Raw genomic sequence first — 5907 nt, 5'->3', positions numbered from 1 at the left:
AGACCTGAAGCTCCAAGCTGTCATCAACTCTCTGATCAACACGTTTCCTCGCCTCTTTTCTTCCCTCGCCAGGTTTTTCCACAAAATTTGACAAAGTGTGAAAATGTGGTGATTTTTTCGTGAAAAATTTATGCGGAAATCATTTATTTTTGTAATGAGCAGTAGCTCAGAGGAATAAGAAGTGGACTGGGAGTCTGCAGGTTGCAGGTTTGAGTCCTGAACTCTACCAACATATTTACACTTCCATACAAAACACACCACCATGTCAGGGTCACACCATGAACGCATACTCCACTTCCTGTTTTCAGAATAAAAGCACCGGCGCGTTCGATTCATGGTTGGACACAGAGGACGGATTAAAAACCGATTATTTTATTGGGAGAACAGATAAACATGATGAGGAGCTTTTATACTGAAGGAGCCTCCAGGAAGTCACAGCATGCCGTCCAGGTTCTTCTCAGCGCTCTGCGAGTCGGCGGCGGTGGCGGCAGCGGCATCCTGGGCTGTACTGGGTGTGGTAGTCTCTGAGGATGGTGACCACGTCGTGATGGCCGAAGTGCACCGCCTCGTCCATCGGCATGTTGCCCCACCTGCACGCAAAACACGACAACACCGTCACCATGGAAACACTGCTGGAACAAAGTTTGGTGCCAAAAAAATAACAAAATGAAGGAAGAAGGAAGGAAAGAAACAAGAGAGAGTAAGGAAATGGAGGAAGGAAGAAGACCAAAGTAAGGAGAGTAAAAAGGAAGTGAGCAAGAAGGAGAGAAGGAAAGAAGATCAAAGGAAAGGAGGAAAGATGTAAGCAGACAGGAAATAAACATGGAGACGCTCCTACCTGTCCTTAGGGACCGGGTTGACCTTACAGGCCACCTCAGCGTGACCTGGAACACACCAGCAGAACCTCAGCCTCCACTTAATGTCTGGGCCTGACCTTCAGCCGCCGTCCCTCTGCTCCATGTCCATGGAGGACAGAGCGTCTCCGGTGCAGGCTGCAGGTTGATCACCTGTCTTCACCGCAGATGAGGAAGAGGATGGAGACCTTCATCGTCTGCGGTCTGCCAGCAGCAGGCGCTGCAGAGGAAAATATCTTACTGAAAAGCTACTTGTAGGTGTTTCATTTGCAGAGTCAAAAAACTGGACTGAAATACTTGATAGCATTCAGTGTTTGTGCAGCAGAAGCAGACTCACCCTCTGGTCTCCTCCCTCCCTGCAGGGGTCCAGCTTCTTGAAGTGCCTCAGGTCCTCATCCTCTCACTTCCAGCTCTGGATGAATGGATGAAGATTCTCCATCAGCTGTTGAGAAACAAGATTCTGTCAGAGAGATCAGACCAGAACCGTTTAATGCGGTTCCACTAAAACCCCACTTGGTTCTGTCAATAAGCTGATCAAATATTGTCATCATCACTGGAGAAAAAGCAACAGCTGATGAATCAAAACATCAACATTCAACAGAATCATTGAGTATAAAACAAGCTGCTGCTGCTGCTGCTAGTCTGTTAGCATCGCTAGCTCCGCTCAGAGTCTCTGCGGGATGTTTTCATCTCTCTGGAGCTGCTTCTAGTTCACACTGACTGATAAAACGCTGATTTCATGTTAAAATAGGAAGAAGATTTAAGAAATACCACAGCAGAAACACCAAGAGAGCAACAAGAGCTTCATTAGCCGGTCGGCAGTGGGAAACTAGCTAACTGCTAACTTAGCCTTCTGTCCCCTAGTGGACTCAGTGTGTAAATACAATCAGAGTAAAGCTAGAGAACTGATATGTGATTAGCACTTCCTTTGAATTCTTTCAAAGTAAAACACAATGAACTAAATTCTCCCGTTAGTACATTTTAGCTTGTTAGTTTATTATATTATCAGAAAGTATAAGTGTGTAGTTTTCTTAGGATGCTATATGAATTGCATAATTGGGCTCTGAAGCAAAATTATCATAATTATTCTTTTTCCAGACAAGAAATATATTTCATAAATATTCTGACTCAACATCTTGGCGAACAAACCAGTTATTTATTTAATCAGGAAACATTAATATGTAATTTATTTAGGATATATAGATGAATTATCTGTATGTAAATAACTCATCTATATATTAAATCAGCTGTCAGGCCTTTAGACAGACCATAAAATCAATATTTATCATGAAAATTATAAATATTAATGAACTAGAGATACATCTAAAAGTTGCAGGAGACCGGCCCTCCAGGCCTGGAGTTGAACATCCCTGCTTTAGACAGACTATAATGATATTTGTCATTAGAGTGACATTTACGTGATGAACTTCACAGAAGTCAGAAACCAGCTGCAGCTCGACAAACTCACCTTTATATCCTCTGGTGGCCATAGATGGAACTACAGCCCTGATGATGCTGCATTATTTACATTTAATTTCCACTTCTCCACTTTATATAGAAAAAACGAACAATATTCCTCAGTTATATCCACCGTTTTCCGACTCAAATATTATTTTGACACATTTTAAATCACTGTTCGAGGTTATATTTGTAATAAAGAGTTTTAAATAATAAAAGATAGCTGTTGTTAAAACTCTACAGTTTTTTTTCAGTGACTAATTTTGCGGCATTAACATTTGCTGACTTGATAAAAGTAAACATTAAAACAGAAACAAAATATCTGGCTGAAAAATGTATTTGAAGAATGTCTGTAGTTACGAAAATTCACCACTAGATGGCAGTGAGAACTCACTCAACCACCATAAAACTGATCAACTTTATACTTTTCACGAAACTGTTTCTAATAACTACAGCTATATTTACTTAATTGTGTCGATAGTGATCTGCAGAATTACGCTAGGATTCGTATTTTATGATTAAAATAATTCAAAACGCAAGATAAATAACAGCTCCTTAGAGATAATAATAATATTATAGAAATGTAGTTTCAAAAATGTTTTTATTCAGTTAAAATCCTTACAAAAACATTAACTGTGGGTAATTTTGAGAATCAAAGTCTGGAAAAACAATAAATACACTTTTATTAATCATGAAAGTCAACCAGCTAAGGTTAGAGCAAAATAACACCAACTAATGAAAAAAATAATAATATTAACATTCAAAACTAAATTAAGCTTTTAAAAATATTTGAGCATTATAGTAAACAGAACATTATTTACATTTTTAGGTTTGTTTTTGCCAGTTAATCGGTGTACTGCCCCCTCCTGTGGTGACACAATGTAACTACACACTAAAATCATTTAGACGAGCTCAATAATAAACTTCTATAATAATAAAACTTTGACCGATTATTAGTAAACTGAAGGTCAGTCGCTGCTGTTCAGCATCAGGGTTTAGATCCGCAGTTGCTGATAATCAGCTTGTAAAATAAGATGCTGCTAGTCTGTTAGCATCGCTAGCATCGTTAGCTCTGCTCAGAGTCTCTGCGGGACGTTTTCAACTCTGTGGAGCTGCTTCTAGTTCACAATGAGAGAGAAAACATTTAAAATGAACCCAGGAGAAGAATCTGCCTTTATTTATCTCACTGAGAATCAGTTATTCCGCTGGTTTGAAGCTGGAAACCAGTTAGCTTCCGAGCTAAAGACTCGCATCATTCCCAGCAGCGAGTGATGCGACCATGACAACCAAGACCCAGTATGGATTGCGGACATGAGCAGTGACTTCAGTCCCTCTGGTGGCTAAACTCGGCAATTACAACTACAATAAAGTTGGCAAAATTACAAATCCGTTTCCTGTGACGTCTTCCAAACTAAAATACCGGGAAATAAAATAACTGCTGTTATAGTTTGAATCAGCTTAATTAAGAAACTTGGAGGAAAAATAATATTTATCAGTGAAATGATTCTCATGTATTTTATTTAAACATTTTCAGTCTAAATAATGCAAAATAAGCTGCTGCCTTAAAATAGAAGCAGCAGAAGAAACTTTAACTTAACAGTTCAGTTAGATTTTAAAAAGTGAAAGAAAACTAGAATAAAGATGGAAAACCTTCAGTATTTCTGTTTTTCTGTTTGTGAAACAGATCTGAAGCTGAGCAGTTTTTTATGGATTCAGCTGAAAATCAGCAGAACAAACTGCAGTTTAACAGGTTTTTGATGGAGGATTATGAGCGCTCACTGCCCTCTGGTGGTGAACTATCGGAACTACATATTAATTGCACAGTTTATTTGTTCTCATTTTCACTTTAATCAGGCCAAATAAAATCAGATTACATTAATGTTGTTTAATAAGAATCACTGCAGGGTTAATAAATGGAAAATAAAATGTATTCTGTAAAAATCTTGCAAAAACGATTCCCTGTGGGTCATTTTGAGACTCAACGCCTGAAAATATGAATAATAAAAATGTGTTTGAAATCAAATTCAATCACCTGCGATAAGAGCATCAAGCAGGATGAAAACTAATAAAGAAATAAATTATAAAAAAAAGTTTAAAATATTATTACTGGGTTAATTGGAGTATATTGTACAACTGAATTAATTTGTGAACAAATGTATTACAGATACAACAATATTATGCTGCTTTTGTTAATGTAATTGAAATATTTTTATCTGTTTTTAAAGACTTTATCGAAATAAGAAAGTTATAGTAGTGGTGATTGCCACTATAAAGTCAGCAGAGTTTAGTTTCCTGCTTTTGACTAATTCAGAAAATTAACTCTTTTATTTCGTTCTTAATGTGAAAGTACTCACCGGAAGTGAATGTGGTTTGTAAACGCTCTAACTTTATCAAGTAGCTGTAGTCACCATCTGAGTCCACCAGAGGGCAAAATCCACTCTGTTCCGATGTAAATAGAAGTTCAGTTCGCTGCTCTGCAGCTAAAACATCAACATCATTCTGACTGTTTCCAGGATAATTTAACTTTTCATAAATAGTTTCCTACCTTCAGACCAGAAGCTCAGCATCTTAACGTCTAAACCAGAGTTGTAGAGCTTTGTTTCAGCTCTGTTGAAGCTAAAGCTCCTCTGAAGCTGCTGCTAGTCTGTTAGCATCGCTAGCTCCGCTGAGAGTCTCTGCGGGATGTGTTCAACTCTGGAGCTGCTTCTAGTTCACACTGACAGAGAAAACATTTAAATGAACCCAGGAGAACAATCTCCCTTCATTTATCTCAATGGGAACCAGTTAGCCCTCTGGTCTTTAGCTCTAAAGAGTCGCATCATTTAGAGTGAAAATCTGTTCCCCTGTGTCGGGAGCGCGCATTGCAGCCAGAGAGGAGGTCGGATATGGCCATTTTCACGGCACTTCTGATCGATTTTTCGGTAAAAAAAAAACAACAACTCATAATCATGCCAAGGTTGAAACATTTAGTTTAATAGGGAGCTGTAGTTGACAAAATTGTAAAATAATAAAATAAACGAGGTCTTTTTACGCTGTTTTGTGTCATTTCAAACGCCAAGAGAATCGCTCTTTCTCCAACTTTTGTCACTTAAGCCTGACAGAAATAAAAGTCAGTCACCAAACACAGTTTTCCCATACGTAGTGTGTATTAATAATTGTTCAATGCTGACAGAAGAGGATGGAAACTGATAGCAGAGCACATCACACCTATTTTACAACCATCAAAGAACTTTCAGGTGACTCATTAATTGAATGTCCACAACATCTTTTAGATTTTCTTTATGCTAAATATTTTATTAGTAAAATGCTTAGCATTTTACTAAATACTAGATTTAGCAGAAATACTAAATAAGGTATTATTTAGTGCGATTTGAGATTAAATAAATAAGGTATTATTTAGTGCGATTTGAGATTAAATAAATAAGGTATTATTTAGTATTTCTGCTAAATACATCTTGCAAGGGTAAGCTGTATTGACCCTTTTAAGGGTCAATACAGCTGTATTGACCCTTTTAAGGGTCAATACCCTTTTAAGGGTCAATACAGCTTATTTCTGTAATTCAGTAACAGAAATAATCAAACAAGTAAATTCACT

General features: G+C 37.7%; 1 protein-coding gene across 1 annotated transcript in view; it reads right to left on the bottom strand.

The window, feature by feature from the left end:
* Positions 1-5907, bottom strand: part of LOC129353782 (gamma-glutamylaminecyclotransferase C-like) — an 86215-nt gene that overhangs the window by 44714 nt on the left and 35594 nt on the right. The gene's annotated exons all lie outside the window — the stretch shown is intronic.

This window comes from Poeciliopsis prolifica, unplaced genomic scaffold, assembly GCF_027474105.1.
Source record: "Poeciliopsis prolifica strain line A6 unplaced genomic scaffold, Auburn_PproV2 SCAFFOLD097, whole genome shotgun sequence".
Taxonomy (NCBI): Eukaryota; Metazoa; Chordata; class Actinopteri; order Cyprinodontiformes; family Poeciliidae; genus Poeciliopsis; species Poeciliopsis prolifica.
The sequence above is the reverse complement of the archived record's forward strand: the minus strand, read 5'-3'. Positions and strand labels throughout refer to the sequence as shown.